The sequence below is a fragment of the Sylvia atricapilla genome, chromosome 2 (assembly GCF_009819655.1).
Source record: "Sylvia atricapilla isolate bSylAtr1 chromosome 2, bSylAtr1.pri, whole genome shotgun sequence".
Classification (NCBI taxonomy): domain Eukaryota; kingdom Metazoa; phylum Chordata; class Aves; order Passeriformes; family Sylviidae; genus Sylvia; species Sylvia atricapilla.
The window spans coordinates 43,175,218-43,201,989 of record NC_089141.1 but is presented as its reverse complement, the minus strand read 5'-3'; the positions used below and the strand labels follow the sequence as shown (position 1 = coordinate 43,201,989).

The 26,772-nt window shown below is 40.4% G+C and overlaps 1 protein-coding gene across 1 annotated transcript in view; it reads left to right on the top strand.

The window, feature by feature from the left end:
- The window catches only part of LATS2 (large tumor suppressor kinase 2), a 44,727-nt gene that overhangs the window by 1,016 nt on the left and 16,939 nt on the right, over positions 1-26,772 (top strand). The gene's annotated exons all lie outside the window — the stretch shown is intronic.

The following is a 26,772-nucleotide window of genomic DNA, read 5'->3' as shown; positions in this document are numbered from 1 at the left end:
TAACTGTAAGAAATTATAAACACAATATCTGGTGTTTGAAGAATCTCATTTGCTGTTGGCCAGAAGCAGAAGGGTTTGGATGAATGTCCAGCTGACTGCAGTGATTCTGTCCACATCTTTTCTTCTTTGCTTTCTCTGCTTCTATTAAGAGGTGGTAGCACTGCTCAATTCAGAGACTTGATGTGGAGATGCTTTTTTTGTCTTCCTGTGATTGATGCTAGAGTATATTCTTAATTCAAACACCTTTCACATGGTGCAGAACACAGTCTTTGTGTTGAGCTGCATTCATTTTGCTTGTGCTTCCTCCAGTGTTGGTGTCAACTTTCACCTGTGTCCGGGAGTAGTTCAAAATTTTGCATTTTAGAGAAGAAATGCTGGTTTAGGTACAGATTCTGAATGTTGTAGGAACACTTTATCCCATGTGATTGAAAAGCAGTTGTTGACAAGCTGAAACATTTCAATTTATAGTCCTTGATACAAGTTGGAGAGATTTAAAACCAAAGTACTTCCAGTGGCATCTCCTGGATTTCAGAACTTAGCCCCCATTCAGTCATGGCAGAATGTGAATCTCTTGACTCTCCTAGACTACATTCTGATTCTGTATAAGAAAACTAACATCAAGCATTATTATAAACAGTATAACAGTATGTATTTCCCTGGAGCTATGTAACTATTAATTAGTGCTGCTTCTATGCCAAAGAGTTTATGCTATACAAGATAATCAGAGCTAGAGTAGATTGCATATCTAATGAGAAGTGCTGCAGAGCAACTAAGAGGATGGTAACTTAGTTCACTTGCTAGTCCAGTGAACCAAGGTGATGTACTGAATTATTTACCTGGAGGAACCAAGGATTTTCTCTGATCTCCAGTATGCCATGAAAACAGTGTTTTTTAGAACTCCAGCCTCTAAATTTCCCTAGCTGTTGAGGATGGGAACACTCCCTGTGCATATGAGCCAAGGTTAAATGAGCACAGCTGGATTCTGAATTGGAAATGCACATTTGGTAGGTTACAGGGACAAATAGTTCACACATAGAAGTTGGCTCAGTTGACTGAAATCTTGGAAAGTACTTTGAGCACACTACAGCACAGTAAATTTAAGCCAATGTATAAAACAGAAATAACTGAACACCTGTTAAAATGTTTTGTATTCAAAGCAGTGTAATGAAGTATATGTGTAAACTTTTTTTTTATATATTCAGGTATTTTGACTTCAATGTTCATACAGTAGTATTGCTGCTTCTAGAGCATTGAACCCAGTTCTGACTCTGATGTGGAGATTTCTGCTCCTTAAGTTTTGCTCACATTTTCAGTTGGGCTTTTTTTTTTTTGCCCTTCCTTATTGGCCATGATCTTTCCATCCCCCCATTTGTTGTTTGTCCCAGGCTGTGACTTGTTGCCTGGCAATGGCATTATTGGGCCTGTTCTTCAGGTGTGTTTGGCACTCAGGTCTAGACTTAACCAGGATCATATTTGGCTAGAGTCCAAATAGAGGTTTCAGGACTGGAATCCTGTGAGTAAAAATGCTGAGCTTCCTAGTGTGAGTCCAGAAGAAGATTCTGGAAGATATGAGTCCACATGAAGATTCAGTGTCCTGAAAGGTTATGAATGATTGGAGCTTCTTGAGATGATGTGGATGGTATCTGACCTTGGAGCTGGCATGGTGTAGGGTGACAGACCTGATTACTACCTCTAGTTTCTTCTCTTCCCACTGGTGCCTGAGCTGTTTTGAATCAGATGCTGAACTCTTTCATATAATGATGTATTGTAAATCAGTGACATACCCTACCCTGTCCCTGCTTGTGCATCAAAGCTTTAAATGCCTACCACGTGGACATCTTCTGTAGTCCTGTAGGCAGCTAACAGATCTCTGATTTAACAGAGAAGTGAAAGCAGCTTCAGTTTCTTTGGGGATGTATTTATTTACCTCTGAACCCAATGCTCACGTGAGCTTGGTAAATGGGCATTGAAGCCCACACCCAGCCTTCTCCTTTCAAAAGCCAGGAGCAGACCTGTTGAGGTTAAGGATTTCAGTCCATGAGCAGCTCATGTTCTACTTGAGCCTTCCACTAGAGCAAGCCTGCAGAATACACAATCTTACCCCTCTTACCATGTGCTTCATGGTACACAAATCAGCTGTTCAGCAGCTGCAAGCATCCTGAGGCATCTGGCAGTTTGTCATAAGAGGCTCTAACCATGAGCATTCTAGGAAGCTGTGAAGGAGTCGAGGGCTGTAACACTCAGTTTGAGCTTATGGGAACTCTGTTTTCCAGCTGGATTTGGGCTGATGATTTTTTGGTGTTCTAGATGGAACGCAGAAAAGTAACAGTAACCTTGTGGGAAATGTTGTGTTGGACAGCATGCAAGAATCAGGATTCTTCTGCAGTCTGTTTATTAGACTACCGTGAGGATTTTTGGAAGGGTGGAGGGAAGTAGTGACAATTGAAAAGGAAAATAATTTTAGAGCCTAAGGAAAGGATTCTTCAATTTAATACTCTTAACAGCTCCACTCATCTGTCATATCTGTAACATGGACAGATTTTAACAACAACCATTTCACTTCCTACAAGAGATGTTGCTTATTGAGGTTTGTAGCTCCCTATTCTGCCTAAGGTGCCTCTTAAGTTTTAAGATGAAATTGGAATTGGTTTTATTAAATAAAAAGGAAGGATAACATTTTATTACTTTACTCTTGCTCTGTGAGAGTCCCACACAGCCAGGAAGTTCATTATAAACCAATTGGTAGACTTAACAAGTATATGAAATGCAGTGTAATTCGTAAAGTAAATATCATATTCTCATGTCTTTCAGTTACAGTCATCGTAGGTGTTACATGTGAAAACAGACTTTTTTTTTTTTAATTGGTTAGGAAGCTGCCTGTATTCTTTTAAATGACCTGTATTCTTCCAGAAAGATTTATTTTTCAGCCATTGTGTAGTTTATGGTTTTATAGTGAAATCCGATCCCCTAAACTTAATGGGGGCTTCACTGTTGACCTGAAAGAAGCCAAGATTGCTTTTTTTTCTTTAAGAGATAAAAAATAACACACATAATTAGTCATTGTTTTTCTGAAGCAAATGGAGCAACTTGTCTGTTGTTTTCTTAAGTCATCTTTTCAACAGTAATTATTTAGTGAGTTTAAATCAAAATTAATTAGTGCAGCCTAAATAGTTTCGAAACTCACAGAACATGACTACAAAAGAACAGACCTTCTTCGTTGTAAAAGCCTGAAGCCAAAAGCACACCTAATATGCCAATCTTTAGTGAATAAAAGTCCTTGGGCTTGGAAGTGTAACTTGCAGTCACTGTAGGGGGACAAGAGTGGGGAGCGTCTGTCCTGTGGGCTAGTAAACCACTGGAATCACCTGAGGCAACTGGGTGGTGTTTGGGGTGTGGTGGTTAATGCAGCTGCTCTTGTGAACTGAGTGTTTCTAATGAATAGATGCAATTGAGTGTATGATCAGTGGCGTTCCAACAACCTGAATGGGCTGTACTGTACTTACTGTACTTCCTTGGAGCATAAACAGCCACTGACATTGTGATTTCCAGTGGGCTGCAGCAGTTCTAGATGAACTGTGGAACGTTACACACTTGTCACTTTTGTGGGGTTTATTTCCCTTCCTTCAAGCAAACTTTCCTTTGAGCAAAAGGTGCCTTTTCTGGGTGAAGATTTCTAGACATGGTTTGTTTGGGCAGCTATTTTCAAGAAAAAATCATGTTCTAAGATTTTTTTTTACAGGCTACATACTTCTGGTAACATGCTATCTTGATGTACAACTATGAATATGTGAAGCGGGGAGGTTCTTATGCCTCATTTTCTCCAGAGGCTTTTATAAATATCTGGAGTAAAACATGTACCCCCTGTGCCAATATCAGGATATTTTGAAGGGGAAGCTCTGTCCATGGGTTACTAATGGTGGTGTCATTCAAAGAAATGGAATGGTGTCTATGGAATGAAAGAATTTCAAGTTGATTACCTTGTCATCGGTGTTATGCTGAATTAATGAGATTCTATTTGTAGAAGTGGGGTGGGGTTTTTTGTTGCCTTTTTTTAAATTCCTCCTTACATCCCAAGATTCTTTCAATCTCTACATCATGGTTTACCTTCTTTTTATTGAACCATTTGGCAAAGATTCTACCCTGGTTTGGGAATGCTGATTGGTTTCAGGTTTTGAGAATGGGGAATAAAATATTTCTCTCAGTTTGAACAAATATTTGCAATTCTTTAAGTGAGGAAAATTCTGTTCTGCCAAATAGAGCTTGGGCAAAAAGTCCTTTTATGCATTTAGCATGTAGAATTAGTATTCTATTCTTCCTGTTCTGTATAGGTCATGCTTGTGCACCTATGATCCATGTGCCATCAAGCAGTGTGTTACTGAGCAGTAGGACTTTTATTGTTGGAGTGATAACAGGAGGCAGATACAGTGTAGAGTTTGGTTTTGGTAACAGACTTGCTGAAGCTTTGCTGTAGTAAAATATCCGTTGTGATGCGTTTGTAAAGAGTCTAAAAAGATGGCTTGCCTTCAAGGTGAAGGACAGAAAATTTTGTAATGACAAATAAGAAAATTCTTTCCATAACATTGGTCTGTCCTGTAACAAAATTTTGTGTTTGGTTGAGTAAACTTTACCTGTGTAGGAGTTTTCCTGCCCAGGGTGAACATCTTAGTCATCATCTGGATGTTTTCAGTCCAGATTGTTTGGTTAATGAAAGATGACTGAAGAATGAGCTGTTAGAAGATTTCCTGGGTTGTTCTGTAGGACACACATTAAAGGTGAGGATCACAGAATATTCTGAATTGGAAGGAAGCCACAAGGATCATCAAGTCCAGTCCTTTAAGTGAATAACCCATACAGGGATGTAACCTGTGCCCTTGGTGTTTTAGCACCATGCTCTGACCAGCTGAGCAAATGTGGTGCAAGTCATTACAAGCTGTGCTGCTTGTAGAAGTGTTTTGGGTTACAGGGAAGAAAAAAGGGGTGTTCAAATGAGGGCACTCTCTGCTGAATGCAGGAGAAAGGTTTTATTTTAGCAACTGAAACAGATCTGATAATTCAGGCCAACAGTCTCTTGGGTGTTCCATTTGCATCCATCGTTTGAAGGTAAGTTGTTCACTCTGCCTCCTCTTTACCAGATGTATTGAGGGCTTGTTTCATAACCTTTTCCTACACTTTTTTCTTTCTAACCTCCCTTTTTGGTTACAATCTTTCTGAGAGATTTCCAGCATAATGCAGTGTTCTTCCATCAAAGCATGTAACGGAATGTGTTTTCCCACTAATATGCCTGAGGTTAGCAACTTAAGTCATTTCAGTTCTTACTTGCTTCAGAAGAAAAAGTGAGTCATAGCTTTCCAGGGGCTGAAAGCAAGAGGTGGAGATTGCTCTTCAGCTGATAGCTACTGACATCTTTCTCTCCTAAGCCCTTTCTCTTGTCTCCAATCTTCCTGTGTTTCTGCCATTTCTTGATGATACTGGCTTAGTGAGCATACTTAGAGCATACTTAGATATCATGACACAACTCCCACAGTGTAGTTGGGAAGGTGTTCTTGGTATTGTTCTGTGTGAGCATGGCTTGGAATATGCTTATCCTGCAGAAGGAAGAAAAGTATTTTCCCTTGAGTTTTTGTGCTGGTGGAAATATTTATTAACAGTTGTAAATGATTGCATGTTCTCATTTGCATGACAAGATTTGGCAGCTAGGCAGTAATATTGCACTGAACAAGAGTATTTTAAACTCTGTCCTTAATTCTTGTTAGCCTTTTTTTTTTTTTTTTCTTCTTTATCAAACTATAGAATAAGTTACATCTTGGTAATAGGATTGTGTTTGAAATGACAGCACAGGAATCAGATGCTAGACTTCAACTGTAGATACATGTGAATCTTGAGTTATCTTAAACTTTTCTATTCCTCTTTTCAGATAAACATTCTAGAAGCTTGTGAGTTAATAAAATATAAAATTATATCTTGCTATAACAGAGTACAGGATTAACTTGCACTGGATACTTAAATTGTATTTATTAAAATTTAATTGCCAGTAGAATTTTGAGCTATGGATTTTATTTTTTTTTTACTGAGAAAGGAAATGACTTCTTCGCAGTCACTAAAAAATGTGCATAAGCGTTTACTTCAGTGTCTGAATAAAAAGCCCTTGTGACCAAAAGTGAAGATTGCCATTATTATTTTAACAGGAAGCTGATATCACAATAGTAGTAGGGTGTAACTGTTCCTTTTACATTTTTTATGTTGTTTTCAGCCTAAATCTCTGCTGTTCTTTCAGCTTATATCTGAGAGGAACCAATGTGATTTTATATTTTATACTGAAAAATAGCATCTCTGCATTGGGAGGAGGATGTGAGGTGTTTCTTGCTTGTCTGTGGTCCTTCTTTTCTTTCTTAAAGAAATTGAATGACGCTTTTAAACTTAGATTTCAGCAGAAGGACTTGATACAAGAGTTTTACATGCTACAGTGTTTAGGGGTGAGTCACGGTGTATGTTTAGAACTCAATTCAACCTAGGAATGTGTTTTAGTAGTTACTAAACTAATTAGAAGCATATGTTAAAGCTGCTAATTAAATATCAGTACAATGAAAAGTAAAAATTCATTGCTACTCATGTGATATGCAGGTATGTGCCATACTTCCGTGCTGTGATTTTTTTTTAATTTGTTTTCTTTTTCCTAAAGTGTGAGCAAATATACATAACATACAATTACATTCATTTTTCCTCAGTTTTTTCTTGCTGTACCCCCATCTCGAGCAGATGGGCCCAGCATACAAATTCTGCTCAGCAGCTGCTTGTGGTGGCAACTCCTATAGAATGTCCATGTGCCATGTGTGATGTCCACATGTCTCCGTAATATTCCGTAAATTAGGCTCCAGTACTTGCACTCTTTGCTCCTTGGGTGCTGCCAGTCTCTGTGACTTGCAAATGCTTGGATGCAAAGATGGGTGAAGTAGATGAGGAGAGATGTGAAAGAGCCCTTCAAATCTTCTTACTTGGTGGTGTCAACCTGGTGGTGCTGTTTTTCTCATGTAGTGGATATGCCCATTAATTCTCCACCATTGCCTTGAATCACCCTTTAGAAAGAGCTGGCCAGACCCAGGTTTTCTATTCTTTGACCTCAGAAAGTATTATGACTGGATTACAAGCTGACTGTGGCTATAGCTACTCTAGGGTAGATGTTCCACGATCAAGTACTGCTGGAACAAATGTAATTTGCACTAGTAAAATCAAGCAGGGACAGACATATGATCATTGTTTGCTTAAAACTACAAATGTTTGTGTTAACTTGGGCTTTAAACTTATGCAGGTTATGTGTACAGCACCTGAAATGCCTTTAACTTCTTTCACTCCTGCTTATGTTCATAACCTAATTGTGAGTGTAGATTAAGTCTGACATTTTTATGTTGCTTGGAGCTGACTCTTAGAGTGGGAAATGCTGGCCCTTATTTCTAAGTTTTAATAATTCCCTTGCTTTTTGGAAAAAAATAAAATTAAATTTAACCATGCCTCTCATTACCAAATTAAAGGCTGAAGTCTCTGTAGCATTGTGGTCTGTGGTCTTATCATAGCAGTAGCAATCTCATAGTCTCCCAGGCTTGATGGGATCCCAATTTCCCATCTCCAGAAGATGCTTTAATAAAAGCCTGATGAAAGTCAGCAAGTCAAACTCTTGCCATCTGCCTGCTCTACACATCTGCTGCACACCACCCAAAATACTGTTGCTAATAGAAATATTTTTGACTTTATGTTACTGGGCAGTTTCTGTTGAGTGGTCCTGTCAGCTCTGATCTTCGTGGAGTCTCCCAGCTGCAGCTGCAGCACAGCAAAACTGGTTTGTCCTTAATAGTCTTGTCCTGCCATCTGGGCGGTCACTGGCAGTTCACAAGAAACTTCTGGGTTACAAATTGACACGTAGGAATTTGGTCTCATACGAGCAATGCATGTGTGCATATATGTATTGGGATCACTGCAGTGTCTGCACAGTACCGGGTGTTTGTGAAGAACTTAATCCACAGGACTGGATACTGCATTGAAGATTTCTTTTTCAGTCTAGGGAAACAATACTGTAATGTTTGAGGCCACGTTCTGCTTCCCTGCAGTGCAAGAGATGGATTTTTCCAGATGAGAAACTTGTGCTCTTCATTTTGAGTGAATCCAAGTAATTAAAAACATTTCCCTAGGAAGGCAAAGGATGAAAAGAATGAGAGAGGATATGAAAATACTTTAAAGAAATTATTTCTAGGTCAGTTGATTTTCAGAAGGCTGAGGCCAAAGAATGCTGTGTACCTGTAACTTTATGAATCAGGTAATGGCCATGGCAAGGACAGTCTGTGAAAATAACTCTGTTCTGTGCTGCTGCTTTGTCTTTAATTGTTATCAGTGTATGTGTGTGTGTGAAACTTACTGTGACACACAGAGTCACTTATGCACTTGGAGAAATACAAACAGAGTGGGAATTGGGAAAATGGTGAGATGTAAATGCATACTGCTTGAATGACCAAGCATTTTGCAACTGTTTTCTATGCCCTTCATTATCCTCCTTTCCTATGTCCTTCATTACTCTAATGCAAGATTTAAATTGCTCATTTAATCCAAAGCATGCGAAGATGCAGGGTTTTGCACCTCACATGCATAAAATGCTCAAAAGAAGACTACTGCTACTGGGTGATAATATGGTTAAGTTTCTGCCCTTTAAAGAGACTGACTTTAGAAGGAGAACTAGCAGTGTAAAATTACTCCTGTAAAAGTCTTTATATGGCTATGATTTTATCCACTATTTGAATCTGTTGTATGGGGGTTATTTCAAAACAAAAGGCAATGTCAGCAGAGACTCAAGAGATGACTGTTGCTGATCTGCAGCTTCATTCCCTCCCTTTTGTTTTGTTCTCCTACTGTATCAGTTTTATCTTCCAGGTCTATACCTTCCTTTCTTTACCTGTTGTCCTTTTCTGCTCCATTGGTTTGAATGACTAATACTCAATACCTCCTACAGGCCTTTCTCTATGTGCCTCCGAATACCTGAAATGAGTTGATTTTTTTTTTTTAATATAATTGCAAACTACTAAGGAATAACTCTTTTATAGACTTTAGCCTTTCGTATAAAAAACTTCGATGTGACATGTTAAAGAATTATCAATGCAACTGTAATGTGACTTTGCCAGCACACCCTGTATGTTTTCATTTCTGCATCTTTTCTTCCATTCAGTGTCAGGGCTTCATAGGTTGTGCTTAAAGCAGCCACCTGTCCCATTTGTGCTTTTCTTCCAACATTGCCGCAGTTCCTGTATTCATTCCACCATCCTGCCAGAAATCAGCCTGATAAAGGTGCATAAAATCTAATTCAATCAATGTAATTGGAACCTTTGAAATACTAATTTGTGTGGGGTATCCTTGTTTACACAAAAAACCCAAAAAATCTGGTTGTACCAATTAAAAATATAAAAAGTTGTGGTCAAAAGACAGAGACCTTTGAATCAAGATAAATTCACTCTATTTTGGGCTGTTTTTGTTCTGGCTCCAAATGAGTGCTCCAAACAATATGCATTACATCTTGCTGGAGCCTGTTTTTTTGTGGCTGTCCAGCACTTGATTGTGTTTCAGATCATCCGTGTATTTGAAATGATCCCCTGATTGCCCATGTGATCTGTGGTGCCCGGACATGGTAGCAACCTGCTGGCTGTGTGCTGGAGCAGGGTGGAATTTTTCTTTTTCTTCCAGGTGCTTCAGCAGTTTCTATGTTGTAAACTCGCTTCCTGTGATCATTTCTTACACGTTGGCCATCCCTCCTGTTTAGAAAATCTTTTTATTATGTTCTTTGATGCAAGCACTATGTCCATTGAGTGCTTTTTGGAAGGTGTTTTATGACAAACCTATGGAATGTGTGGTCATGCAAACAGTGGATAGAAGTTACTGACTGGTGCAGTGTTTAGCAGTGCAAATTGAAGACCAAGAGCCTAGGAATCTGCAAGTGGGCGTAAGTCGTCAGTGTCAGCCGGGACACGTGGTGAGCCAGCTCCCCCATCCTACAAGAGGACCTCACTGGGAAGTGCCAGCAAATTCGAAAGCAAACCACAAGAATTTTCATTTGCGTTGGTGTGCCTCCCCCCGCCCCTCATCTCTCTGTTTGCTGAGAAGTGAACCTTCAGGGCTCTTAAACCACATGAAAGTAACTAGAAAAAGTATTTTTTCAGTATTACTTTGGTGCTGTAACATCATTTGCAACAGATTTTTCCAGGAACATCTCTGTGATTTGTAAGCATTGGAAACTGGTGGAAGTTGAGAACTTGCTGTTGCAGGCCCTGCTCCTCTCTCAGGCAGAAATGGGCTCTCAGACTTGCTGCCAGGGAGAATCTGTTGGCCCCCGAGCCTGGAACACTGCTGCTCGAGAGGGAGAGTCTGGGACACAGCTCTGCTTTGGAGGCAGAGCTGCCTTCTCCCAGATTCCTGGGAAGGTCAGACTGTCCTTTTATGTGTTCAGCACCTCCAGGAGCATTATTTTGGGCAAATAGCAGTGCTACATGCGTAGCAGGATTTCTTGGTATTTTGCAAAGGACCATTTCTTGCTTAGAACAGGAAGGTTTGTGCTCCCAGGCTCACCACTGTGTAATGGGTATGATCTCAGTCTTCACTCTGCCCTGCACAGGCCAAACAGCAACAGCCATAACATCAGCACAGCATCTACATTTAGCAGGGGCAGGCCAGTTATCTTAGTTTCTGTCATGCATGTAACTTCCTTCTCTTCCTCTCTCCCATTAACTTAGGGAAGCTAACTTTGTCTAGCATTAGACAAAGCCCTGAGTCAAACTAGTGGAACCCTTCTTGCACATAAACTGTTGAGCCCATGAATTTGGGGAAACTCCTGCCACTAAACAGACAGCTAGTTTGTTTTGCCACGTTCACATAGTAGTTTTCTGGTTTTCCAGTCTGAGAAGAGGCTTTTTTTTTTTTTACTTTTTGACTCATTTGCCAGATGATGGCAGCTAATGGATAGAGGAAGATTGCTGTTGAGGTTTGAACTCTGACAGGAGAGTGATATCTGACGATGATGATGGCCAATGGGAAGCATAACAAGGATGAAGTTCCTGCTAAAAAGCGGGAACTGGGTGTGTAAGCAGAGAGGACGGTATCTGGCATTTACTTGGAGGCAAGGGCAGTTGGGTCTCAGAAGCAGTAGTGCTGACCTCAACCATTAATAGCAAACTGGTTGTTTTAACTGGATTATCTGGCTTGAGATCATGCTCAGGGTGTTGGGAAAGCCCTTCTGTTCCACTCTGCAGGGTGGAAGAAGCAGCAGCCTGAGCCTGAGCTGTTCCCTGCACACCAGGGAGAGTAGAGTTGCCCCAGTGTGTGCCTGCTGCTAGCTCTAGCTGGCGTCACTGCAGAGGTGCTTTCCCCACCTTCTCAACTTGCCGAGTTTAAGAGCTCCAGGTTACCTTGCATTCCTCCTTCCCACCCTCTTTTCAGTTTTTTGTTTGCTTGCTGTCTAAACTCATGCTTAACCCCCCATTCTGCCCACGTGTTCTGCTCACAAGGCTTAATTGCTTTTTGTACTTTCAGGTAACACCCTCCTCTATTCCAAAAGCCTGGCTTCTGTGCTTGTTGCAATGTTCGTACTTGTTTTTGAGAAAATAAAAGGTTTGCTTTTCATGTAAAAATAGCTTTATTATTTCCATATGCAAGGAGAAATCAGGGCAGGCATGTTTCCAGGTCAGCCTGGAGATGGGGTTGGATAGTGAAACCCACTGTTCCAAAAATGGGCTGGAGCCGGCAACAGTTCTTCAGTAGCTGAGCAAAGCTAACTGCCTTGAAGGGAGGTGGGATCCCTTTTTTGGGTGTACATGCATCATGCTGGTATTCTTCTGCTCTGGAGAGGAGTCAAGCATTGCCATAATGAGCATTTTACTCGGTTAAGTGCTTGTGTTTGTTTTACAGTTTTCTCATAATCAGGTTCTTTTGGTAATTGTAGGCTTGAGTTTTGCATAAAGGATTTCAAAGGAAAGGTTCGTAAGGCACAGTTTTATACTGCAAGAGTATCTGAATAGAAGACATTTACAGTCTAGAGTAGTCTTGTATTGTTCCAAGACTGTGCTCAGTTGGCAACTGTACTTTGGATTTTGTTGTCTATGATAGCCTTCTTGTGAATCTTACTGTCATGTGTTCCTAGATTTAGATGAATGTGATGTGGATCTTCTTCATCTTTGTATTTTGCTACGTCATATTTTTACTTTCTTCAGGCATATTTCAGAGGTCTCTTTAAGGCTTTTAAAATTAGTCAGCTTGAATTTTTCCTTTAGCTTCACAAAAGTCACTACAGAAGTAAAAAAAGCACAGAAGGAGAATTACAGACAGCATTAAAAATGTTCCTTCAGAACAGAAAAGAAGATTTAACATGAATTAAAAACTCAGCTCTGTTTCAGAGTTGCAAAAGCTCTTTTATTCACCAGAGAACTGTTAAAGCTAGTAATTTTTGGCATAGTATCGGTCAGGGAAGCGTGACAAAGTGCAGTGGAATGCACTGAGCTGTGATCCAGCTTGTAGTGTTATGTGACTTTTAGTGTATGGAGCATTGCAGGAAGTGCTGCAGGGGGATGGGAAGGCCTTTAAATTTCATCAGCTTTGGTCTAATAGTGTCCTCCTTCCTCAGACCCCACCTGCAACAACAGAGGGTCCACCTTGGTTGCTTGGGTCAGAAGACAAAGAATGAAGTTTTTGCCTCCAGAATCTACTCAGACCCATCTGTTGTCTGAGCACCACTGGGCAGAATGCAATGAGATGTGAAAGTTGTGTGAAAGAAGAGCAGTGTGTTTGGGATTTCAGATCAACTGTGCATATAGACTGGGATCATATCACCAGCCCCACCATGCTAGAATATGAGGATTCATGAGATGAATTTCTGCCCTCACTGGAATCAGCTGTAAAATTCCCAGTGATTTCATCAGGCCAGAGTTGTGCTGCCTATTTTGAGCAATAAAAGAGTCCTCCTGTTTCACCAGTACACACACATGCTAAGACCATTTACTTAGACTTCGGGTTTGGCACAGATTTTGACCTTAAATGGAAGTATGTTCAATTTTCTTTAATATTGGTAGCTTGGATTTCAGATTGCATGGACTGAATAACCAGTTATAACAACCAGCCAAGATATTCCCGTAACTTGCAGCATACCTGGTATTTTCCCTCTTTCTTCTCTAAATTATGATGTCAGTGTTCAACAGAATTTTCCAAGCATTTGTAATGACATTATAAAAAAAAATCATCACACCTTTCCTAGCAGAACAAGATCTTTGTTTTATGGTCTGCATGTTAGAGACTGAGAAAACCTTGGTGTGATAGGGATGGTATTACCAGTGTAAATGGCTAACAAGAGTTCTACTATCCACTTTGGATTTCACATTCTCATTGCAGTGATAATCAAATAAAAAGCCACCATTTCACCCTGACATTGGAGTAAAGCTGTTTGGTGCAACATCGTTGTAAAAAATTAGTTCTCTACCCAGAAGACAGTACAAGCTGGATTGATTTTTCTAGGATAGAGATGTAAGAAGGCTGCAATGCAGATAAGATGAAAGGGTAATGATGTTCAGTGGTTTTACTGTTTGCATAGAGATCGCTGTCATTCTTACGGTCTGCTTATTTAACATTCTACAAGAGGAGACCTTGAGGTTGTACTGAAAAAGTGGCTAAATGTTCAGGGTAGGAGTCAATGAGTAGTAAGCTGGTGGTGGAATGTCCCAGTCCATGTGCTTCGGGTTGGAAAGAATGCTAAGTCACTTAGTGGAGAGATTGCTTCGATGGAAGCGTTGTAATACTCATTGGAAGCTCATTTGGCTTTCATACATCCTATTTAAAATTTAGGCTGTCAGATTATTAAGGTTTAGGGTACTTTTACTCTAGTTTCCTGGCTGTAAACTTCTGCAGAGAAAAGCTGCAAGTTGAAAACTGACTATTAAAATTGATATACAGGAATCGTTATAGTCACTCAAGTAATGGGGTACGTATGGAACTGCTATGGCTGTATTACTGTTTTCTTTTGCAAGGCAGTAGTTCAGATAGTTCCAACAATCTCAGCTATTGCATGTTCTGAAACATAAATCCTACACATTTCATTTGTGGAAAAACATGCCTGAATTCAGCTTTTCACACATAGTTTTGTATGTGTGTGTGTGTGTGTGTGTGTGTATATATATATATATATATATGTGTGTGTGTGTGTGCACATACTTCTAAGCCTGCCTGTCATTGGCTTCTGTGGTTAGTCTCTGGAGGTGATGGCAGACACTGGAGAGCTTGATTAGAAGTAATTAACCATAATGCCAATTGTTAAATGCTGATGGATGCCTTGGAGAAGAGGAATAGACACTTACAATGCCTGTTACAGGAAGCAGATGTTGGCCTTGGAAGCACTGCTTGAACACTGCTGTTCAGGAGTCACTGCATCTGTCATTCTGCATCTCACAGCACTGTCCAGAGCAGTGTGCACACAGCTGGAAGCCCAAGTAAGTGGAAGTGAGGAAAGACCATTTCTCTGGAGCTGTAGAAACTACTCCAGGATGACCTCTCAGTGTAGAATGAGCCTGATCATCAAAATACAGGGGACTGTCTCCGTGTATCATCACTATGGAGGCTTAGCTTTGTTTTTGCACTTGGCATGCTTGAAGAACACAGCTCATCCCATGAACCTGCAGTGTGATATGATGCAGGGACATGTTTAACAGTACTTGGCAACATGCTCGCAGGTTAGCAGTCAGAGGACTGTCTCCACCCAGTTGTCTTAGGGCACGTTTAGGAAGCTGAAACTTGATTGCCTAACCAGGCATATGTCCTTACCTTTGGCAGCTTTGTCGAACTTTATGCAGAAGTGAAGACATTCACCTGCGCACTGCTGCACATTGTTGAGTCTTAGTTTCTGGAACTTGAGTCTTATGAATTCTCCTTCCCATGCCATGTAGTGTTGTGCTTGTTGCTACTAGTGCTACCCATTAAAGCACAGGCCAGTTTTCATTCTGCTTCTGAAATAGTTAAGAAGAATATTGCTCAGTGTGGTTTTGCTGTAGGCCTCAATTTTAAGAATATGATTCCTCAAGAAGAAAAGTGATCACTTGTCTCTTTCTGTTTCTTAATATTTTGCCCCCTTAAAGATTTTAGAAGAAACACTGCTGTCTTTAAGTAGTATTTGTGCAACTGAGCATGGGCTGTTAAAACGATGGTTGTGAGAATTACAGAACCACAGAATGGGTCAGGTTTGATGGGACCACAGTGGGTCATCTGGTTCAACTTCCCTCCTCAAAGAGGGCCATCCTAGAGCACATGGCACAGGATTTGTGTCCAGATGGCTCTTGAATATCTCCAGTGAGGGACACTCCACAACTTCTCTGGGCAATCTGTTCCCGTGCTTGGTCACCTGCACAGTAAAGTTGTTCCACCTTACGTTGAAGTGAAACTTCTGTTCATCAGTTTCTGCCTGTTGCCTGTCCTCCTGGCAGCACTGAGAAGAGCCTGCATCCATCCTCTTGACACCCTCCCTTGGTACATTTGTATACCTTATTGAAATCCCCTCTGTTTTCTCTTCTCAAGGCCTAACATCCCAGCTCTCTCAGTCTCTACTCAGGAGAGATGCTCTGTCACCTAAATCGTCTTCATAACCCTCTGCTGGACTCCCTCCAGGAGCTCTGTGTCTTTGTCTGTGTACTGAGGAGCCCAGAACGGGACAGAGCACTCCAGATGTGCCTCACCAGGGCAGAGCAGAGGAGCAGGATCTCCCCCCTCAACCTGCTGGCACTGCTCTTCTAATGCACCCCAGTATCCCTCTGTCATCTTGGCCACGAGGGCACTGCTGGCTCATGGACAGCTTGTTGTCCACTAGGACCCTCAGGTCCTTTCTACAGAGCTGCTTTCCAGCAGGTCTCCCCCCAGACTATGCTGATGCGTGGGATTATTCCTCCCCAGGTGCAGAACTCGGCGTTTGCCTTTGTTGGATTTTCCAGACAGTTCCTCTCTGGCCATCTCTCCAACCTGTCAAGGTCCTTATGAAGAGCTCTGCAGATCTCTGGGGTATTGGCCACTCCTCCCAGATTTGTGTCATCAGTGAGCATTTACCAAAATGATACTGGCCGAGTACTGAACTTAATAGTAATAATGGAGCATGAAAAACAATTGGCAGTTCTGCTATCAAATGATATAGGTTGAAAGCATTGGAAAACAAGAATCTCCTAGAAGTTTGAGTAAAGGCTGGAAGGAGGGAGGTGAGGAATACTGATCCCCTGCCAGCATTACTGGGAACTACCAAGCAAATGTGTTACTACTAAGCAAATGTGTCAGCACTAAGTGACTTATTCAAGAGAGTGTATCTGTTTGAACCTTCTCAAACTCCCTCCTCAGACTTCAGTTGAGAAGGAAGAATGAGTAGAATCATGTGCTCCCACTCTTCTTTCCTCCCTCTCTTTTGTTTCAGTTTAATCAGGTTCAGACTTCTCTAGAGTTCAAAATACTGTATTTTCATAAGAAACACAGTTGTTGTGGAACAGGTCCAATATATTCTAGAGTGTTAGAGGGTTTTTATTGGCTTGATACAGTGAGATTTTTTTTTTTTTTACTTCTCCTGTGGTTTAAAATTACTCGTCTAACATGTTGATTTATAGCCTGTCATGTAAGACTGTTTCCCCTTGGCTATATCTTTTTAAATGATCAACTGTATTTCTGAAAAATGTCCTAGTTTTGCCTTGAAATATTGGGTGATAACTACATAAGTAAGGGAGGGATTAGCTTGTTAAACTTAGTATGATACCAACATACAAAATACAGCAATTAAAATCTTTCTTAATGCAGCACAGAGGCCAAAACAAGAAAAAGAAAAACCTTATGTTCTGAGCGATCACAAGCATATTCCCTTCACCTGGGCTGGTGTGAAGGAAGTAGAGGAGACTCCTGGGCTGGAGCTCCAGGAGAGCAGCTTTTGTTGTTGCTGCCAGAGCCGCCCATCTTCGCTCTTGTTTCTCCCCAGTTCATTCTTGCAAGCTGTGCCAGCACTGTGTTTGTGGAGCTGAACAGTGACTGATCAGAGAAGTGATCCAGGATAAAAATAATTTTTTGGGGATGATGGGAGGGACACGGGCACAATTGAGGCGTACAACAGAGGGAAGGCACAGAAAGCGACAGAGAAGTTGAGAGTGGTGGCAGCTGCCTTGGCTGTCAACAACCACCATCAGAGGAAATGCCGAGAGAAAGCTCAGCCTTGCACTCACATGCTCTCCTCCTTCCAGCTGTGCTCCAGAGAGGGCCATCTGCTCCATGCTGTGTTATCTTACTCCTTCTCTCACCGAGGTCTTACTGCCCCAGCTGAGCTGCTGCTGGAGTTAACCCTAGCTGTCTTGGGGCAAAATGCTCCAACAGCTGAATTACAGGTCTGTGCTAAACCAGCTGGCTCTGGTGGCAAGTGTGGTCAGGAGAGAGAGATGCAGGCAATACCTCCAGCACAGGGAGAAGCGACAGGCAGCCAGGGACAAGACAGAAATAGTTTTCTGCCAACACACTTGCAGCTGGAGCAGATATGTGAATAGTAAGTTATGAGTGCTAAAAGTATTGATGTGGTTGTTTTCTACATTGCTGTGCTGATTTCATTGATGGCTTGTGGCAGGTTTGTGAGATGATACTAATGTTAAGGATGTCATTGAAGAGAATCTTCCCAGGGGATTTCTTTTCTTACAACAACCTAAAATACATCTCACAGCTTTTGCATGTAAATGGAGTGGAGTGAGAAAGATGCTTCTTCAGGACTGTGTGTCTTGACTGTTAAAGTGTGCCGCTTGGCTGGTAGCCATCAGAAGTAACATTGAGGTGAACTGAGTAAAGATCCTGTTAAGGGGGAAAAAACTGTTTAAAAAAGGACAGTTTCAGAGATAATGTGAAAACCTAGAAAGCAATAGTTTTATACTTTCATGTTTACTTTTGAAAATAATCGCACAATGAAAGCAAAGCTGGGTGACTTAGTTGTTTCAGTTCCTTTCGGTTCTGTTCAACACTACCTAATATTTATCCCCTGCTCTCTGTGTTGAACTGGACTTGGATTCCTGCTTACAGTGTTCCTCTAAGACATTAATTTAAGCATGTAATTTAGCCATAATAACTGGCTTCCATTTATTTTATATTTATTTATTTGTTTACTTATTTCTTCACTTCTCTATTCTCATGGAGCACAGTAAAGGAGCAGTGGAGTGAAGATTATCACAGAGCAGAAGTAATATTTTCTTCATGCTTCTCATCAGTTTTGGGGACCTCAATGGGCATTTCTCCCTCCCCCTGGTAGCTCCCAATGTGAAGAAGATGCAGCTGCTCTCTTGGGGGAATTGTTTACCTCTCTGTGGAATCTTGTCCTGGTCAGCTATGTGCTAAGAATGTGAATAATTTTGCTGCGGCTGCTTTACATGTAAAAAGCTGGACCTTAAGATATTTTATCCAGCTGAGGCTTTTTTTTTTCCTTTCTCTTCTTCTTTTTTTGCCTCTAGCACTGGTAGATTTGAGAGTTTTATCTTGCAATTGCAGAAAGCTGTGGTAACTTTGAGTCATATAAAGCATTTAGTACAAAGAGATATTTTTGTAGCCTTGAAAATCATTAAATGCCAGTCAGTGCTGTATAGCAGTTCTTACTTTTGGAGCTGTAGTTACATACATGTATTTGATAGAGTTAATGAAACTTAGTCAAGAGCTACATGGAGACTTCTGGAAAATGTCTAATGAGATCCCTAGTGCTGCAGTGTATATTGTATTACAAGATTGAGCATATTGATTTTAAAATGTGAAAAGCTGAATGAATGCCTTTCTATATTTTTGAATGAGAATTTGGGAGGGAAAAAGAAAGACAGCATTCCAATTTAACTCACAAAATTCAAAATGCCAATAAATTTTTTTTAAATAGTATTTTATGTAAAAGTTTTGCCTCTTTGTATTCTGAACATTAAATATGGCAAGTTGCCTTGCACAGCACTTGCATTTTCTGTATGTGTTTCTCTACAGAAAAAATATTAGAAATCTTATCTCAGGATAAAACCCAGATGTTTCTTCAGTCACATGAGGTGCATTGTGTTCCACTGGGAGGGTGAGAGAGAAAGTTGCCTTCATTTGTCTTACAGTAGAGCTGTATTTCTCTGATATATTCCTTATTTTAGACTCTGCATTACTGCTTGATGTCAGTTGGGGTCCCATTGTGGTACAAATCCTCAAAGGAGGGAACAGTTCACTGGTAATGCATTCCAGCCAGATATCCTGGAGGTTTTATAAGTTCTTTTAAAGTACTCCCCAAAGAAAAATTAGGGGAACCGAACTCTCATAAACTTCTAAAGGCCATATCAGGAATACGCTGGAACCTTGTTTGAAAAATTGTTAGTACTTGACCTTGAATATAAATGGGCAGCTTAATTTCGCTGTCTTCAGTTGAATTTTTCTTGCCTTGGAGGTTTTAAAACAGCACTTCAAAGTTCTAATGGTTTAAAAATGAACAAACCACCATATAATGTTACAGCATAGAGGAATATCACTCTTTAAATGTTAAAATCTTACGAAGTAAAAGAAAATTTGTAATGCCTTCAGTAGGTAGCTCAGTAAAAATGACAGAGGCACTGTTAACAGGAATAGGTGCAAAATTCAATTTGTAGAGTTGAATATGAAGGAATGCAATAAACAGTACTAACGCATTGCAAATTTCCAGCACCTTGTAACTTTGTGGGTAACAGCTGTCTCTGGCAGCACAAAAAAACTCTTTCAGTGTTTGTTACAATTCTTTTCTGTGCTTTGGGATTCTATTCCTGGACAGCAAGGTTCATAACTAATCTTGCTGCGTCTAAATACTCAGTTTACAAGTTCCTCGTGTCCAATTTGTCTAAGCAATCATTTGCAAAGTCTGTGAATATCTGTAAAAATCCTGTTTTCTACATAAGTAGATATGTATGTATCTTTTTAGTAGAAGAAAGAGCAGTGGGAAGCCCTCAACTTGGTGTCTGTGGCCACTGAAAAGAAATGCTTTGCTGCACGTAAATTGTAAATGTAATGCCAGCCAAATGCATTTTTTGCTAACGCGTGAGCAATAAAATTAGCAAGCGCATCTCTTGCTGCTAATGAAGAGGAATAAGCTCATCATGAAACCTTCACTGAACTGCTATTCTATCCAGCTTGATTTACTCACCCTGATAGAGTAAAAAACCGCCTGTCTCCAACAAAACCAAAAAAAAACCAAAACCCAAACAAACAAACAAAAAAGAAGGGGTGGGGGGAGATATGTGTGTTAGCAGGAAGGGGTCATGCTATCATTCTCCCAGCTCAGGATGTGAAAAGAAGGTCTAGAGGAGGGCATGAATGGCCTGCTGATCTTGCAGCAAATATGCCCTGGTTGCTAATAAGTGTAAATAGCAATACCACAGAATATCTCACCTGAGAGAAAGAACATGAGAGAACCCCATTCCAAGAGTAGATTTAAATGACAGCTGCCCTTTGCACAGCAAGGTGCAGGAATTTGTCATTTTAATGTATTTAGTGATTTAAGATGCATTGTATCAGGAATAGGTGGGGTTTAGGTTTTTATGTTTTAAGATTACACACCCTGAGTGTAGGGACCCTCATTCGGACTCCCAGAATGCAGAGTGGGAGGTTTATTTCTCATTCATGGCCGAATTTCATACATGAGGATCCTGGCTCACAACTGGCAATGAAGCTGTCCTGGAGCACCTTTCTGGAAACAACAGTGTTGTTCTGCTGTGTGCTGCACCTTTCCTTGAGGCTGGGTTCAGTTCTACCTCAACTTCGAAGGTGCCTCCTGAGCAAGGCTCTTTGGTGTGTTTATATGTATTGAGAGTTTGTGATACTCCAGTGGAATCAATAAACTCCTGAAGGCAGCTTGCTATGATGGGTTTTTTTTCCCAGGAACTTGTATAGGTTCTTTGCTGGGTGCTAGGGTGTTATTAATATCCTCAGATTAATACTTACAGTATTAGCACTGTTGGACAAATTTACGTGTTTCATTAGGCTGAGTCAGACAAGGGCAAAAGTGGAGGAATTAGTCTGGCTGAAGTCTACCCATTCTCTTGGGTGGGAAAACTTTCTGATTGCATTGGTGACGTGCACAGCACCTTTCCTGCTCTGCTAATTACTTCATTGTGCTTTATGAAGAAGCGATAGTAAAACACTTCTCGAATGTGTTACTGTTCTTGTCTTTTCAAGCTCAATTCTGTCTCTAAATTGAGTTTCTGGACTCATTGTTGCTTTCTGGATGTAAATCATGCCAATCCAGAGGAAAGTTGCAAACCAAATGATGACTGGGTTTTTTTGAACAAAGAATTTGAAGATTCTTGCCCTGTGCATACATTTCTTCTAGTTGTAAAGGCTGGAACACCTGATATTGTCTGCTATTCACTTTTAGCAAACTCTGCTGTGCAATGCTGCTGCTGCAAGAGTTGTTTGCTTCCCTTTACCTCAACTCCACTGCTTTACTGTTAGGATGAAGAAAGTAGAAAATTGGGAGATTTGGCATTCAATATTTTAGTAACATGAATTAAAAGGCTTAGTAAAATACTCTACATTGGCTTGGACTTCTGTGCCATGTAGAAAGTATTTGCTGTAGAGTACCAGATAGGTAACTCCTGTTCTTTGAGTTATAGTTGTAAGCCTCAGAGTTTTCTCAGTGTTGGGATTGGTATGAAAACGGGATGATATGTGTGATCACACCTCTAGTTATTAAAGAACGCGAACAGGAACCTGGAAAAGGCTTTCAGTGAACATTACAGGAAGATGATAGTGATGCTTGGTTTGAGACAACACATGAGCTTATACTTGAATTGTTTACTAATTTCCTTCTGTTTCCTTTTCCTCAGGGTTCAAAAGCAATTGTAGGATGTTACCTTACTTTTGCAATACTAAAGGTATGGATGAATAGTGCTGTGCCTTGCCTTGTGAGATCAAGGGGAAGCTCTTCAGCCACACTGGTTAATGCAAGGCATGTGGCTGACCCACTGTGTGACAGAATACAGGTCACTACAGTGGCTGCCAGACAGGAGTCAGCTGGATCCCAGGCTGAAACTGCTACAGACTGTGTCCAGAGGGTGGGAAGTTCCCTTTTTCTGTAACCAAAGTGAGAGGATTTCAGGGAAGTAAAATAAGATCTTTGAAAAGGAGTTATGTACACAGTTGCACGTGTATGCATGTTCATTCACTCACGCGTGAGGTAAGCAAAGCTCTCCCATGCTGCTCTGTAATGTAAACCTGCCAGTGCAGTAGCTTGTAAATGCTGCTTATGACATGATTTGCCTCACTATAAGGTTTCTGAATTAACACATAATATTGCTCCAGTGCTAAGGAAAGATTAGGAGAGATTTGTCCAACTTTCTGTCTGTTGATGAACCTGACATGGGTCATTTGATTAGACTTGAACTCTAAATAGTTTAAATAGCTCTCCAATGAGCATACTTAAAGAGTAATGAGGAACAGTTAAGGCTGTATATACAATGGTTTGTTCTGTTTTAAATTAGAAATCCTTTTCGGAATAGATTCTTCTCTTGTGTCTTTGTAGAGCTCTGCACAGTGCAGAAGGCTTTGGGCTGCCATCGCAGTAGAAAGGATTTTGTGCAGTTAGGAGACAATTTGAGCACTGCAGATGTTCAAGGATATTCTCCCCCTGCCCCCTCCTTTATTGTATCATTAATGTAAACCTGACCCCCGTGAATTTTGGAATATAGATAGTCCTCAAGTACTACAGGTTCAAAATTGAATGCTGTGTGCTTGCTTCTCACAAGTCTCTGCTGATGTGGGATCTGAAGCAGTGTGTTTTCCAGAAGGGGAATTTTCTGTACAAGGGGAACTACTACTATTGCCTTTCACTCTTGGCCACGTATGATAGCTAAACCAGGAGTGTGTGCTCTTTGAAAAGCTGGGGGAGCAAGCAGGTGCCTTCAGAAAGGGTCATTAGAGAGCGTTTGAGGAAGGCAGCAAATCACCACGGATCTTGGATGTTTACAGTATCACTCCCATCACCAAATATCTGGGGAAATAAGGCTTGTGCCTTACCTTTTCAGACACAGATAGGCTTTTTCCAAGGCTGGTGTGGACAGGGAGAACAGGTTATTTGTCACTGCTCCTCAGGTCTGTCTATTAAGTTGCCTCCATTATAAAGCTCTCTGCACCCTGCTCCCCTTCCTTTCATGCCTGTGTCCCAGCTGGAAGGGAGCAGCTCAGCTCTGTATTCACTTCCCACACTACTTGTAAGAAAGAAAAAAAGAAAAGTGGTATTCGTGGTGGCTCTTAGTTATTTTCACTCAGTTATTGTTCTTAATGTTGCAGTCTCTCTTTCCTTGCCTGTTTGTTCTTTCATGGCACTTGAGCTTTGTGCTGGGTGCAGCTTTGTTGCCTGGAGCAGGACCTCTTCCAGCTTCCTTCAGCCTTCCCCTTTCCAAAAGCCCTTCCCTTCGGCCTCCCCCTTTCCAAATCCTTTCCCGAGTGCCCGATGTACTTCCAGAAATGGTACATCAAATGTATATGTAAATATAATTAAGTTACTCGTTTTATCTGACTTGTGACACAAATAAGAGTCTTCTTAATTTTTACATATTGCTTTTAGAGGACTCACTTGAAATTAGATTATTTTAAGGGAAATAATCTACACAGATGTGCACACATTATGTAATACCTGTATGTGTGTCAGTAAATACACACTTTCTGGGACATCAACAGGAGTTGTCTGATGAAATTTTCTGATTGGATTTGAAAATGGGCATTGCAATGCATATGTGTTTTCTCTTTAAACAGATTGCATCTCTTGAATAGTTCATCAGAACTTCTTGAAGTGTTTACATATGCTCTTTTTGTCTGGAGATGCCTTGTTATAAATACTTCCTTCATTTTACAGGCATTTGTTTGGAAATATGTTGAGCAGCCGTGTTTGCTTTATTTCCAAATGTCTTAACTTTGGGACCATGGGTTGGCTTATAGCCTGAAGTTCATATCTCTCCTTTTCAGGGGAAGAGCCATATTTGAGAAACTCTTGGAACAGAAGGACTGTAGTGTAAAATGGGAGGTGTTCCCCATGAAACACCCATGGCTAAACACACTGTGTCTTGCAATGAGCTGTGGTGGGGGAATGGGCTATACAGACTTAGTTAAAAGAACAAACAAATACCAGGAAAAAAATGAAAGAAGTTCTATGCTGCTAGATAGTATAAAGTTGCATAGTGCTATAAAGTATTTTGATGTAACTGGTACCTTTTTGTTACCTGACAAAAGTTATGTCATATTTTCAGTCACTGTTCTCAACTCCAGTTTTTTTCTCTTACCCTTTTTAAGTTGGTGAAGGTGTTATTTATAGTAGCTGTTCTTTATAAGTACTCTGCTGCTAAATCTGTATAGCACTTTTTTCTTCTCTTGGAAGAACTTACACAATTTTGATTAGTCATCAACTTAAGGAGAAGCCGCTGGGAAAAAACAGTAGAAAAGGCTTTTCTGTGATGCTTGTGAAAGAACTTTGTATTCACTCGAGGGCTACTAAAATATGAAAATGAAAGTGATAAATTTCAAATATTGATATAACTTTCCTGATAAATTTGTTTGATTTTTAACTATCCAGAGTTTTTTTAAATCCCAAAAGATAGAAAAACTTTATTCCCCAAAAGGGGTTTTTGTATGTGAAAAAAAGTAACCAGATGATCTTGTTACTTTTGGCTTATTTTGTCTCATTCTTTCCATAGCAATAGCAAATATAGCTATGGAAGGAATATTAGTTAGACATCAGGAAGAATTTATTCACAGAAAAGGTGATTAAGCATTGGAGTGGGCTGCTCAGGGAGGTGGCAGAGTCACCATCTGTGGGTCTAGTTGACGCGGTGACGTTCAGTCAAAAGTTGGATTCGATGATATTAGAGGTCTTTTGCAGCTTTGTGATTCTGTGGAATGGGTGATATTCTCTGGCTCTGAGGATTAAGGCAATTTATTTCAGAGTTGGCTTGTGGCGATCTTGATACAAGGGTTTCTGTGCTGGGACCAAGTAGAACTGACACTTCAACCCTCTGACATCTTTTTGCCTAGCGCTCCAAGTTATGTATTTTGGCCTGGATTTAATTACCCTACTTATTATTAATAAGTTATCCTGCTGCCATGAACACAACAATAACAGGACCCCATTGTACTGAATGCTGTACAAAGAGAGTAGTAAATATCTCAATCTTCTGTAGGTGACTGACTAAATAAAGACTAAAATTGTTGGAAGGAAAACAGAATGAGCAGTGGCATAGCAATGACTGTCATATTAGATTTATTTTTGTTTTTCTTCTGATAGGACATTTACTAGAGCACTGCATAATTTTAAAAATCCTCCCTCTGTTTTTTGCACATACTCCCTTTGTTAGTTGTGCAAATATCCCTTGAAAATGTTTGTAAAAACCATCTGGGTAAAACTGTTCCTTACCTGCAATTCCCCATTCTTAATTTACAGTAATGTAATTTTTTTTTATATGTTGATGTGATTTAATTTAGTGAGTCTTACATTTTGTCCTGTGTCTATATTCTTTTTCTGTCTGCCCAGTTTTATATACTGTGTCTCCTCTGCATGCTTTAACCCCTGGTAAGCCTGGTATGAAGGGGGGAAAAAAACGAAGGAAACACTGTGACAACGTGAGGTGGGAATGCACAGTGAGTGCAAAGCAGAGCTAGAGCATCCAGCCAAAAGAATGGATGACCTTCAGAGCTGGAGTGGTAGCAGAATGGAAAATAATTCAGGAGCACAAAAGGTAGAAATGCTGTAGGCAAGGACTAAAAGCCAGGATTAAAGCCCTGAGTGACTTCATCCCAAAGATGACTTTTCCACCGCTGTTGACATGTCATCAAGAATGGTGTGTGCAGCTCTTATCAATATCATGTCCCAGTCTGATCTTTCTTGATACAGAGAAGGGCTACTACACCAATAAAGGGAATAAAAATCCCATTTAACAAAAGAAAACAAGTTCAGCCATGGAGGCCAAGATGTGAGAATCTCTTAGGATGAAGGGGGCTCGCTGTGTAGGTAACAGCAGAACTGCTGTGAAAAGACAAAACTAAAATCAGAAGCAATAAACTGATCCTGCATAATTGAGGCTGAGGGGGAGGTTTATTACTACTTAAGCAGGGTGGCTTTGGAGAAGCTTGTAACAGGAGCAGTGGGGGCAGAAAACCCTTAACTAATCATGGGGTAGATGTCCATTAGTTTCTGAATGGGTCACATGGTTTCAGAGTGGACTAAATGATGCTGCAGCACTCAGTAGGTTTTTGCCTCTGCTAATTTCCTTCTGTGTTTTTGATGCACTAAAACTGAAAAGCACTGATGATACTCAGGATAATATCTTAATTATGTAGTTAGAATATTTTAATCAAGGTTATGGTCAGCATGGGAATTTATATGCAAAATTTAGCCCTGATGTTAGCAACCTGAAAACAGGCAAAACAAAAGTAGAGTGCAAAATTGGATGAAGTGTCCAACTAGAGAATAATTACAGAGAGAGAATATTGCAAAATAGGTTTCTCTGTTCTGTGGGGCTGCAGCAGTTCTGATAGAGTACATTGTTTCCTGAACTGCTTGGGTTTTGCATGCCTAAAATCATGAATGAAAAATCCTGCAATGGGGGGCTATCGCAAAAAGGCTTCTAATCAATGCTAGATCATGTCTTTTGGCATGAGCTTTATTTTTTTCCCTTCTGCAGGGAACCTGTATCTGTTTCCTGCATCTGTCACCCATCCTTCTTAGTGAATGGAAAGCAAGTAATTAATTTTTGT